The sequence below is a fragment of the Struthio camelus genome, chromosome 17, assembly GCF_040807025.1.
Source record: "Struthio camelus isolate bStrCam1 chromosome 17, bStrCam1.hap1, whole genome shotgun sequence".
Lineage (NCBI taxonomy): Eukaryota > Metazoa > Chordata > Aves > Struthioniformes > Struthionidae > Struthio > Struthio camelus.
This window is the reverse complement of record NC_090958.1, coordinates 11,373,748-11,387,879: the sequence shown is the minus strand read 5'-3', so window position 1 is coordinate 11,387,879 and position 14,132 is coordinate 11,373,748. Positions and strand designations below refer to the sequence as shown.

Below are 14,132 nucleotides of genomic sequence, written 5' to 3'. Positions count from 1 at the left end.
GATGTGAGTATCATTATTTTGTTTTAAATTATATTTTAATAGAGTAGGATAATATGAAAACAAATAGTTCTGATTTTACTAAAGCACTTGACTTTCCAGGTGCATAGTGAAAAAAAATAGCTATAAGGTACATACTTTTTCATAATAAATAGAAATAAATGTTCAGAAATAACCCCGAACTTTTATATTAATCAAATAATCTTTGTTGCACATTCAATCTATGCAGTTCTATTTTCTGGAATTAGAACTGTGTCCGCTGAGTAATGAACTAATTAAAAATAAATTAAATAATTAAATTTTTGTTTAATGTACAGAGCTTACTTAATACAACTTACTGTTTTGGGGAAAGAACGGAAAGCCTCAATTCCAGTTTCCTTCCAAAGAACCTGCTGAATTTAGGGGGTAAATAACAAAAACCCTGTAAATTGTCTTCTGCTGTTGTAGCATACTACAGCCATAATTAGTTAGATATTTGATATGCACCAGGAGCAGAATAGAGTAAAATACTATTACTAGAACAAAAATATTTAATGTGCTTTCCATTTCAGTTTTGTTTTGGGTGACAGCCAAGCTGATGTAGACTCACTAAACAATGCTGAAGATGAATAATGTATATCAGTGTTGTACTGACATAGCTTCATTTTGAATCGTATAAAGGGAGCAAGTGTCTAGTTGTAAGTAAGTGTGATAAGGAGCTCCAAACCTTTACATAATAACCTATTCACTTATCTATGTCTTCTGATCCCAGAAAAGTAAATCAACCACTTCTAACCTGAAAACATGCAGAACGATCTGATAGCAAAATGCAACATGGTTTTGCTGCAAGTTGCATGGATTTGTGGGTGGCCAGCCACAGAGGAATAATAGTAGTGCCATTTTGTTCTCCAGTAATGCTTTAGCATGTTGTTTCAAGTCTTCTGAATGAATGATCATTTCTCAGCCAGAAATAAAGACTGCAAATTAAGTTACCGTCCTTTATTAGGAGTAGAGTCTTTAGCTTCTCTGTCTTCCATTTAAAGAATGTGTAATTTGAGCTTTTATGACATCTCTTTTGATTGTTTCACAGAATACATAAACCATTTGCTAGGATGAAGGTGATCTTTTCATATAGTGCAATTTACTTACATGTTGAGGACCATGTCTGAGGTATCAGCTACCAAGTAGTAGGATGTGCTTTGTCTAACCTGTTTTGATGGCTATCTTATCAAAAGACCTGGGTCAAGAAATGCCTGTTTCTCTTCACTGGCTGTACAGGGATTCTAATTAAGCAGCTCAGATGCACTTTTATGCATTATGGACCAACAGAGTTAGGTGAAATGAATCTCATTTTACCTAATAAAATAGGGAAAGTTCCCTAAAGTAGGGAACTTTGATGTTCCCTATTTTTGTAGAAAAATACCATCACAAACCTGCTGAATTGTGAGGGAGTAGTAAAATAAATGATGTGTAAAGGTTTAGGAGGCAGGAAATGGAAATGAAGTCCTTAACTTACATTCTGAGCCATTGCAGTTGGACTCGAGGTATTAAAAGGCTTGTATCCAAAGGATTTGGAAAAGGCCTTTACAGTCTGGAAGTGTTTCTAAAGCTAACAAAAATCATGGACAGTTTTTCCTTTTTTGAGCAAGCAATATGGTAATTTCTAACTCTGCAGCATTTCTGGAGTGCGACACTGATTCTCCAATCTCAAATTATTATTCCAAAAGAAAATATCATTGCTCAGATGCATTTTTTGAAAAGTACTGAAGAAGATCCTTTGCCCCTTCTCTCTTTTTCTCTTTCTTTGGTCTTGCAACTATAAAGCGGTATACCCGAGAGGTTGTACAAAGTGAAGTTACTCGACTGCTTGAGCAGATGGACCAGTTATCTTTCTGAAATGGAGAGCTGACCTTAAATATCTGGCTGTATTTGACTTAGAGAAAACAGTTGTTAAGAAGTAGGTAGATAGTGTAGGCAGCCATCTAGGGTATCAGTCAGGTATGCCATATGCATCTGGCAGTCACAGTTTGGGTTTTCTCTCCCTAATATTCACAACTAGAATCCTGGAATGGGCTATATACAAGCATAAAGCCATTAGAATTCTTTAGTAATGTGTATTGATGGTAGATCCAGTGTATTTGTGTGTGCATGTGTGCATGCATGCACACAAATGCACGTGTATACACATACTGTAGAGCCAGTATAAATTTGATTGTCTTCTGGAAGAGTCACTTAGTTGCAGCTCCATCTTGTTTCTGAGACCTTCATTAATCTGAAGGTGAGTGATCTGAGACAGAGTACAGAAACTCTTATTCAAAAGCATTTTGCATTCTTTACAGACATGCCTTACAGCTAGCTGCTCTTCTTCTGAGTAACTCTGCTAGAAACTTCCAGGTCTGAGGTACAGTTTTATAATGTTTAAAAATCCAAGCTGAATTTGCTTTGTTACAGTTGTTGCTTTCCTGATGCAATATTTTTTTATAAAGTATAAAAAGAGAATAAGCTTGGGACACCCCCTTCCTTTCCTTCAGTTTCAGATACAAATGCCCAGAGTCTTTAAACACTTACACTGAGTGTCCATGTCTTTGACTTGATTTGCACCTTTGCAAGTTCTGCTACGAGTACATTTATTTAAAAAAATTTAACAATGAATGTGTGCTTGGAAAACAACTTGTTTCATAACACAGTGTGTATGTTTCTATTCCTTTTATCTTTCATATCAATACTTCATTATATCAGATATCTAAAATAATGTTCCATACTTAAAGCTAACATAACACTCACTCTTCTAAAGGGTTTCACTGAATTCAACAGGACTAACCACAGTAGTAAGCACTGTGCTGAGTTTTGCTTTGTACCCATAAACTGTGAGATCTCTGACATTGGCTCCATGTCTTTATCTTCTCTCTAGGATACAGCATGTTGAATTAACACCACATATTAGGTAATGGCACTAGCTTCTGCTTATAAAGAAGATTTTATTCAAGATACCTCTGTGTTTTACACCCTTAGCCTTCAAGGTAGTACCATTGGAACATAAAAGTAAGGAATTCTATGAATATTAAAATATGGGCTCTTGATGTGACAAGTACGATAGCTTATGTACATATATATGGTGCCTTCAGAATCTGAAAAAGCCATTTTTAGATTAAAATGAATTTTGACTTTGTCTACTTCTGACAGATTAAGGCTATTTAAAATGGATTACTTTTAAGTTTTGTGACTTTTTCAGAACAGTATTAACTCTTAGTTTGCCACAGAAGACTGAAATACAGAAGTTTTTTTTCTGATGCTAAGTTTCTGTGCGAGACTTTGATACATCCCAGCTAAAATCTGTTTATGTGATGTTGAGGAGAGAGGATGTAAAACATCCTTTCATGGATATCAGAGTGGTCTGCATTGCCAAGGTGAGATGCTTTCATTTCACTGGTAGGATGCCAGCGGCCCATTGGAACATATCCATATCATTACAGCTGAGAACCAGATGTTTAACTACATCCATTTGCAGAAAGATAGTAAGCTCTGATGAAATCACCTCACTAATTCAGAATGCAAAATTACTTTCTCAAGACTTGCAAATTATTTTAGAGAAAACTCCTTTAAGATTACAGATTATATACCTGCAATTTGAAAGGGGATTTTTTTCCAGACGTTTTAGAAACTTCCCATTTACTTAATGAAAACTGTGATGCATTAGATCTCTCTTGTTCTTGTTATGTTGGGCGTAAATCTTGCTTGATGGTTTTGGGGAAGTAATGTAGCTATACTTGGGTAGAAGCTCTACTTCAGTAGAAACAAGACAGCAGAAGATGGCTAATAATCCTTGTTCCCACCTTAGTGCTGTATTTGACTGGCATCACAAGACTGTTGACATGGAGAAACTGAGAAAAGTTGATTTTACACAATGGTCAAACTGTAGATTCAATAAAATAATGAAAAAGCATTATATGCTAGATGTAAAAAAAACTTTTTGTTTGTGTATTGTCGAATCATTAAGGGGAGGATTTGATTAGGCCAGATCATACACAGGCTTTTTAAATCTCTAATGAAAGACTCCATTTGAGATCTAAAACAAAACCAGCCCTGTACTGGAATCATTTTCTTGAATAACTGATTTTTTTAAACTTTGAAATTTTGATAGGTCCTGACCTGAGAGCAGTGGTTTCTTGACTGGGTTTTGCAAACCACTCATTGTCTGTGAAACCAAGTTAAACAATCTGTGAAACCATTTTAAAATGCTTTCTATAGTATTTTTAATGAAAAGTTTTATGAATAATACCATACCATATATACCATAATATATGGTATTCCACAATAGATTTGGAGAATTTTCAGTGGTCTTGTGATCTAAAATTTGATATTTCACTATTCATTTTAGAGGAAAAAATTTGCAATCTGATTAAAAAGAAGCAAATATATTTAATAAAGTAAACTAATGTTTTATTAAGATACAGCTACTTGGCTAACGGGGGGGGGGGGGGGGGGGGCTGTACTTAACAGGGAGAGAAGACTGTGTCAAATCCTTGTCTACAATGTTGATAAAAACTGTAGGAACTGGTGAAACTGGAAGCCATAGTTAAAAACCTGCTGTTAATTTGTTGAAAACTTTATTCTATACAGTGTGTCCCTGGGAGAAATACTGTCTAGACGTTTGAGTAACCACTCTGGAACACTTGCCTATTAGCTGGTGGAAGGGGGAACAGCATGCCTTTTTTCTCTCAGGAATATGTTTTTAACAAAATAGTTTACACAGTTGGACTCTCAGCAGGAGGAAAGTCAGAGGACTGGTATATTACTGTAATAATAACAAGTTCCGTAGTAAGATCTGCAGTATAGCACAATCAAAAGGAATCTGGCTTACAGTGATTAGTATCATAAAAATCTAGTTTTAGCATGAAGCATATGATAATTTGTCTTTTGGTAACTGTAGAATATGTCTGTAAAGATTTCAAAATTATAGGGCCTGGTTATCTGTCAAATCTCTGACAAGAGGGACCAAATTTAACTGATAAACAGGATTAAGTCTTGCAGAATAGAGCTTCCACGTTTAATTGTAAAGATTTTAATCAGACTAGACACTGTATATGAAAAATATTTAAAAAATTAAGCTGTCTTTTTATTGAGTTATGTGCATTCTATATTTAGAAAGAATGATCTTAATTTTTTTCCTAACTTGTAAAAATATGCCATGTCAAATGTGCCTGAAGATAGACAGCCTGTCATTCCTGCACTGCTCTCATTAATATCTTTGTGGTTGAATGCTATGGATACATATGCTGGATCTGTAAAAGAAGCTATGTTTTGGCTCAGATGGTTGAGATTTTATCATAAAACCAGTAACTATGAAGAAAGCAATCTAGTCAAAATTATTAGACCCACAGAAACAACAAGTTTACTTAGAAAATTTAAACTTTCTTTGAACAGTAGACTTCCTAAGACCTGCTGATTTTGTTTTACAGGTCCATATTTCTACTTTAACTCCTGTTAATTTGTACTTAGTTCAGGGCCAGAGTCTTTGGAATGTTAATCAGTCTTTCAGGAATTCCAGGTTGGTCTTTTCTTTCTCTCAGCTGAAAGTATGTTAGGATCTCAGACTGCATTTAGACAGAGTTAGAGAAACCTGGACTGATTAATGTAGCTATAGTGCATCACTTGGCAGCTCATCTAGTATACTGCTTTTTGAAATGTATCCCAACAGTGGCTGAGAGAAGGGCTAAACAGTGAGATACAGAGTTTATCTTAAGTGGATTTGAGTTAGGAATCCACTGTCATTCTTCATAATTGTAAATTCTCATGCTTTACTAAAGATAACTGTTAAGACACTTAAGAGAAACATTGAGAATGACTAATAGGTATTTAGTGCTCCAGCTGTATATCAAGTTTTCCTTGATGGTAGAGCTGGCTCAAGAAGTTAGTTCCTGGCTGTTGTGCCCATGCCACAGGTCACTGTGTCCTTGGTTGTCTCAGCAGCTATTTTGCAGAATCACAGAATGGTTGAGGTTGGAAGGGACCTCTGGAGACCATCTAGTCCAACCCACTTGCTCAAGCTGAGTCACCTAGAGCATATTACCCAGGACCCTGTCTGGATGGCTTTCAAATATCTCCAAGGATGGCAACTCCACAACCACTCTGGGCAACCCGTTCCAGTGCTCAGTCGCTCCCACAGTAAAGAATTTTTTTCTCGTGTTCAGATGGAGCTTCCTGTGATTCAGTTTGTGCCCATTGCCTCTCTTCCTATTGCTGCACACCACTGAGAAGAGTCTGGCCCCATCCACTTGACACCCTCCCTTCAGATACTTATACACATTGATAAGATTCCTTCCTCAGTCTTCTCTGTTCCAAACTGAACAGTCCTACCTCTCTCAGCCTTTCCTCGTATGAGAGGTGCTCCAGTCCCTTAATCCTCTTAGTGGCCCTTCACTGGACTTGCTCCAGTAGCTCCATGTCTCTTTTGTATTGGGGAGCCCAGAACTGGACACGGTACTCTAGATGTGGCCTCACCAGGGCAGAGTAGAGGGGGAGGATTACCTCCCTCGAGCTGCTGGCAACACTCTTCCTAATGCAACCCAGGATCCAATTGGCTTTTCTTGACTTCAAGCACACATTACTGGCTCATGGTCAACTTGTTCCACTAGGACTCCCAAGTCCTTCTCTACAGAGCTGCTTTCTAGTAGGTCAGCCCCTAGCCGGTACTGGTATATGGGATTATTCCTCTCTAGTGCAGGTATAAATTTGTTGCATGCCTTTTTCCTCTTTTCTCTGCCCCCAAAATACCAGAAACAAAAGAGTTTACTTCAGGAAAAAAAAAAAAAAGTCATATTTAGTATAAGAGTCTGTAGAGCTTTCCTCATGCTCCAAGCCTGTCCCCATGCAATAACTAATTTTAAAAATGAAGTTTTCAGTTCTGCTAATGTAATTGTCTCTGTTTGATATGTCTTACTGGCTTTACTATTGTTAGAGATCAGGTATGATTTGACACCCTGTATTGGATCTTGCATCAGAGAGTAAATTATAGAGGTCAGTACAGTGTTTGCAAATTTGTCTTTTGCTTAATCTCATACTGAATAATACAAAGGATGAGCCATTTCCTTCCAAGTTATTAGCCCGGCTTTGTTTTTTTCCTTCAAACTTATTTAGTTTTGCTTGTTTACAGTTTAAAGAACCATTTTCTCCAACGGACAAATTCAAGGTGCTCTTAGAAGAAGAACGTGATTAGTCTTCCCCCCACCCCTCCTCCCTCCCCCTTTTAATATATAAATAGCTGCAGTGTAGCAGTTTATGAAACTAGGAATTAATAGACTACATGATAATCTCTTTGAATTCTGATAGCTGATTTGATTCCCTTTCAAGCAGGGAGAAATACGTCTTGTACACCAACTATATCAGAAAATAAAAAATGGTATTTGAGGGAGGTCAAGAGTATATGTATATACTTTTCTTATCTGTGTAGTAGGGATATTAAAATTGATCATGAGCATTACTTCTTGTCATTTTTTGTTTTCTGACGTACAACAGAGTCTCCCTTGCCAAGATTTCTACTTGAGAAGTATACCTGAAGAAAATCTTTGAATAATGGTTGGAATAACTGACAAAAAATTAGATCAATAACAGTATTGCTGGCATTGATAGTGAGGTGTTAAGTGAGGGATGGAAAACACTGGATCAGGATTAATACTTTTTTCAGTCAACGCACCTGAGTTTCCTAGAACTAACTTACTCCCTCTCCCTATGAAGCTGCTTACAGAAAACAAAAGAGCCAAATCATGACCTGCTGAAGTCCATAGGAATTTTTGACTTAAAGATCCTTAAAGAGACTGGGCTATGCTTTATAGCTATGTATCCTTAATTCAGCTGAAACATCACTACAGTCCGAGTAGTTGGAACCACTTAGGATTATGGATGCATAGCTTTGTTTTAAAAATCCCCTTTTCTGTAGTTGAATTAAGAGATCCTCATAATATTTAGCCTTCCATTTGCAAAGCTCTTCTAAGTCTAGCGAGCACGAGGAAATGACAGCAACATTGCAATATTTATGTTGGGGGACATGTCAAGAGCAGGGCTGCTCCCTAAAGGAAGGTAAGCCAGGAACAGCCATGACACAGGCCAGGCAGGGACCTCACCGACAGGGTGCAGTCCTGCAGCACCAGAGGCAGGTGAGCAGAGCAGGGTGATGATGACAACATGTCTATTGACAGTGCAGTGAGCGTCAAGTAAGATAAGGTAACAGACCACATCCATAGTCAAGCCAGGAAATCCAAACATTTAGAAACAGGACTTATGGGTAGGCACAGCTAAGATATAGCTCAGGCAGGGACTGAAGGCCCAAGGCTGAGTTTAAATGCAGCTGCTGGTTAGAAGGTGTGGGTGAAGGCCCACAGGCTGAAGGCTGGTCAGGATGATTAAGGCCTATTTTTGTAAACATGGCTCTGACAACTTATTTCCTTTTCCGGATTGTTTCAGAATCAGGGAAACTGCAGCATGGAATAATATGAAGAATACGTCTGAACTGACAAAATTTAAGAGAAGCTCTTGGGAGATACCCTCTTCTAACAGTGATAAAAGTAGGGTTAGGATTTCATTTTTGTTTTAATCGTTTGGTCTGCTAACTAACCTCATCAGAGATTACAGTTACTGATTTTATCGTAATTCATTGCTGATGAAACACCTAGGTCAAGTAGTTCCTTTAATTTCTGTCCTTGCAGGACAGTTATGATGTTTCATCTGATTAATGATAGAACTGAAGAAATTCTTGTGTATCCAATTCCCATTCTCATCCCCCTGGTTTTTTGGGCAAAAAGATAAAGTGGAAAGTCAACTTGTAAAGACTTGTTAAAAACATGATTTATTTCCAGGAGCTCTTCCTCCCTCCCCTCCGCCCCCAATTTTGCAAACGGGTCACTGGATTCTAATGCTTCTCCTAAAGAGAAAGGAGATTCAACATTTGCCAAAGTTACAGTTCAGATTCTGAGTGGGAATTAAAGTTACTTCTTGCATTCACTTACTGCTGAAGAAATTAAATCTGTTGTATTTGATGTGTAATCGAGAAATTTCAAATACAGGGCTAATGTTTGAAATTGTCCAAAAGCAGATTTGATTGCAGGGTTTCAGTTTTGCAACAGCTAAGGAGCCATATGACTCTACTTATATAAGTCTTGGATAGCATGTACCATCTCCAACACCCTCTACCCAAATATATGTTTTTACCAATGCCTACCTTTTCATCTTTTGACCTCAAAACTGCTGTTGCATACAGCAAAAAAGGTATATTAACCTTGATAATAAAATGACTTTTATTTCCTTCTTTATGCATCCGTCTCGACACACTTATGAAAATAGGACAGTCTTTCTTACATTGCTTTAAAATGCTTAAAATACTGTGGTTATCAGTATTATTCACTTTCAACAAATATCTAATTAAAATCATTGCAAGTCTTCCTTAAAGAATTTCTGTACATCTTCATTTAGAAGATGCAATAGCTCATTATTAGTGGTTTCCTTTCTGACTTTATTTTCCTTCTCCAATTTTAAAATGAAGGTAGTAACTATTTCTTCTGACTGCTTTCTACTGCTATCTGTGGCTTGCCTATGAAGGCGAAACTGTTAATGGCAATCTTCCATTTAAAGTCTATGCAGTCTTACAGTCAGGGATGAAAGGCTATTTCAGTAGAAAAGATGTGGTGGTCTTAAGACACAGATGGGCTCCCTGAACTGTAAAACTGATATATTTGTCTGTAAAATGGCAAAAGCAATTGCTGGAAGAGTCAGCCTTCCTCAGTCTGTTCTGCGTTTAGAAGTCTAGAATTCTGCCCCTGAAATGGAATATTATCTTAAACTCTTCACACTATTCCTTTAGTCTTATCTAACAGTAAAAGCTGCTCCTCCCAGGAGGGTACGGTATCTCCAGGGTGTTCCTCAGGAGATTAATTTTAAACATGTCAAAACTACACTAAATTTGTGACTTGCCCAAATTTAAGGATATTGTTTGTCTGAGACATGGTGTACGTCTAAGAATTTGAGGATTTTGCATCTGTATTTTGGATTTCCTGACATTTGGAAATCCTAACTATGTCTATTGCTCTTATACATGTGCTGCTGCTTCTTGCTTGTTATCATTTGCCTTTGTCAGAGCACACTGGATTCGCTGCGTGTGCCTTGATGTGAGCAGCGTATGTTCAGCAAATGCAAATACATTGATGCTCCTAAAAACATTATATCCACTGTTTATTTGGTTCAAAGTGCACATGCTCCTATTTCTGTCATGCATATCATGGGCCAAGCAACTCCATGTGAATTTCAGTGTATTACTCTGTTAAAGAGGTAACAAAACCATGCCAGAAATGGCCTGTTTTGATAGTACTGGATTTCTATCGGAAAAGACACCATGTTCATGACTGATGCTAGCAGGTAGATTATAGCAATAACTGCATCCCTGCAAGTCTGATATAAACAGTGGGTTTTCTGAACCTTTGCTGACAGAGAGTTAATCAATATGAAATCCAAACCAACTTGTTCCCAGTGAAATTCTGCAATGGCAAGGTCTGCTTGTATGTTAAGGCCAGGGACTTAGAAGGCTTCTGAGGGTTTCATAACTGTGACACCAACAAAGCGAACTTTATTGGAACCTTCTGTCCAGGTAAGTTAACCTTGTAATTAGAAATTAATTGCGACTTCAGAAAGGTCCCTGCCTAGTTTATGGTTAACATTAACTACCAATTTCTTACTGAAGCAATGCTACAAATCTGCACTATTAAACATGCACTATCTGCACTATTCTTTTAACAGCCAACTGACCTAAATGGAATAATTGATTAAACTACTTTGGGTAGGGAAACTGGAAGTTGTAAGTAGTTGGAAATAGTTTTTTTCCTTGCTGAGATATATATCTTTATATATAAATTTAAGCGTCCCTTTCCTAGTGCTTCTGTCTAACATTTTAAAATGCCCTCGTGAGTTCTCCAATTGACTCTAAGAACAATAAACTTCAAGTAAGCAATTCTTCAATTCAGATGAACCGAAGGAAAACATTTCATCATACTTGAAATGGGACAGCGGAACTCTTGGACGTACGTTAAAAAGTATGCGTGTGTGTTAGACTGCAGCAATGACTGAAGCATATCTCCCTTCTGTTTTATCTAGCATGTATTATCCTTCAATACCCTGAGGCCATATATTGTAGTATAGTGATGTATGCTGGTTTATTGAAAGGAAAGCTATACACTGGTATCCAAACTGGAGAGTAATTACGCCCAAGCAATCTCCTGTGAGTGCAGTGAAATGGTCTATTGCAGTGCTTGTTACTGTAAATCTTTGTTTGACTCTTCTCTCTTCTTTGTTTCCGAAGGGATCATACTTCACTACTTTATTGTGTAATTCTATATTATAGGATTGTACTGTGAATATAGAGGATTGAGCAAGTCTAAGTTTATATGGGTGATGAAGTGCTTTGGAGTAAGAATTTTTTTATTTTTTATATTTTTACTGAATACTGTTAATCTTGGAAACTCTTGACAAGTTAAGTTTCACTTAACTTGTGGAACTCACTTCTATTAAAGATATGAAAATTTCAGATTTAAATTTCTGTGCATCATGCTGTAAAGAGCATACATGATATGCTGGTTCTGGACTTCCGTAATGCTAGTATAAAATACTGCTTGCCTTTTGTAAATCTGTTACTTCACAGCAAAGAACAATACTTTTGATAGTACTTTAAGCTGAAAGAAAAGGAATTCAGGAAAAAAGAATAATGCCCATCTATTTCCAGTTAGAGAATTTTTATTTTGAGCTCGAAATGATGTCTGGTCTTTTTTCCCTACAGTCAGATTTAAAGAAACAAACAAATGTTCTTTTTCAGATCAGCTTTCACTTTGGGTCTGAGAAAATGAAAAATGTGTCATTCTGAAAACAGAAAAAATGAATTCATGTGCTTACCAGAACAGGTAGAGCATTCTGTGTAGCCTATGCTCACTTACACTTACTGTTTTTCTTCTCAACTTTCAACCTTAGGATCTAAAACCTCTTACAAAGATGGATAAGTTTTATCATTCTTGTAATTCAGATGAAAGTGCTGTCAGATGAATCTGTGTTCTACAGGGCTATGAACAAAATAGAAGCAGAAAAAGTGGAGAAACTTTCACAAGAAGCCACTGTTTATACATAATTAAAAAAAAAAACTTTTGGTTAAGATTGATATTAGAAAAATAGAATGCTTCCATTTATTTTAGTTCCCCTAAAATCTTTTTTGTTCTTTTTTTTGAGTTTTCTTCTGTTAAGCCAAAATTCTGAGTTATCTTAACACTGAATTTTCTGTTGCTAGTTGCTGTTTGTAAATCTTTTTCTTTTGTGAATAACACTACAAATCGGACACTGGCTTGCAGTACTAATACTTTCTTGTTAATTGGCTTGATTTGGTCCCTTGCAGTGCAAAATTAATGGCTGTGCCATCTCTTTTTTGCAGTCTAATTGCAGCAGAAGTAGGTGAAAAAAATTCCAAACAAACAAATAAAACCAGACAGCATTGTTCCCAGAAAGCTGCTGGAGAAAGTCCTTCAAGCCTGGGAGTCTGCGAAGTATATTGCTAACCGCTGCAAAGAAAGAGAAAGAGGGAGGTTCCTGGGAGGAAGCGCCAAAGCTGCTTTTGTTCTCGCTCACAAAGCGCAGCTGTGCTCCAGAGGTGGATTCTCCTGATATGTTGGTGGCTGCTCTTCTCCCAATCTATTGTGCTTCACTAGTTCTGAAGGAATGGCTCTTTATGCTGTAAAAAGGGCTGAGGGCCACGTTGGGCGCGTACAAGCCAGACTTGCTGCAGTAAGGAGGCCCAGCAGCGTGCCTAGGCAGGCCGGCTCTCAGCCATGCAATGATTAAGGATGCATCGTCCCCTGTTGGTAACCTTGGTGCGGAGCTTCCGCTGCTGCTCTAAACCATCCCGGTAATGGTGGCCAGAGGCAGGTTACCTCCCTTTCTGCTGCAGCAGGGAGAATGCCCGAGGAAGAAAGCTTGTCCTGGACTCCAGAACATGGATCAGGTTCAGGGCCTGTAAAAATTCTGGGAGCTGTTAGGTTTTGTTTTTCTTGGTGTAATTTGTGTATGAGGAACGTGTGATCACTCAGTATAACAAACAGAACCCAGAGTATATTTTTAGCAGTGCTGACATGAAATACTAACTTCAAAAAGGCAGTTTCCTTAGCATGGTCACAGTTAATGGGGTGCAAAACAAATTAAGTCAGAGCACTTCTGGAAATTGGCCTGCAAAACTGGGCGCAAAGGAATGAACACACACCAAATTGTTCAGATGAACAGAAATTACCTTCTGAAGTAATGTGAACTTGGGATGACTTTTCACTCTTTGAGTAATGAGGGGGGAATGGTTCATATTTGCGCTTTAACAGATGCTGCCTTTGAATAGTAACAAGAAGGGGGAAAACGGATAATGATTTCCAGTGAAGTCTAATTTGTTAAAAGGCACAATTAAGCTTTGAGAAAGAAGATTTAGCTTTTAAAACACTGAGAGTAAAGGAATTAAACTCAGTTCTCACCCAGTGCCTGTAGAGTAGCTTTTTGACTTCTGTAAAAGGGAGTATTGTGCATTTGAAATAATTTGATTTTAATTATTAGATTGTGTTCTATCTCTGAAACTACACATCTGCAGTGACAGCTATTTTGCATCTCTTTTAGGGCAGGTTGTCTTATCTGAACCAATAGAAGACAATTTTTCTTCTCAGAAGTTAAGCATGTTGCTATAGCTACTGATCTTGTGGCTCTAGTAAGGTTTTTAAATCAATTTCTGAATGTAATTGTTAAATAAGGCTGTTATAAGGCCTGCAACATTCAGGTGTTTATTCTACTTGAAGTGTGTTTCTTTTTCCTGTTTGTTTGTTTTCTTTGTATTGGTACCTGGAAACACGCACTTACCAATTTTGTATAAATTGGGCATCAAATGAAAAAGTGCAATACAGCAGACAGATTTTCTGAAGCAGTATATGTTTTAGAGAGCTCTGTATTCCTCTTGTTTAGCTTGTGGTTGAATGTGGACTTCTGGTCTTCAGTGCCTAGTACTACAGTATAGGAGGATACTGGTGAATGGGATAGCGGTGTGGACCATATGTTGAATCTCTGCTCTTGAAAATGGTCTGTTCTTTCCTGTGTGCTACATGTAAAAC

General features: G+C 37.4%; 1 protein-coding gene across 18 annotated transcripts in view; it reads left to right on the top strand.

Moving 5' to 3' along the window:
- Positions 1–14,132, top strand: part of ARVCF (ARVCF delta catenin family member) — a 305,859-nt gene that overhangs the window by 59,023 nt on the left and 232,704 nt on the right. The gene's annotated exons all lie outside the window — the stretch shown is intronic.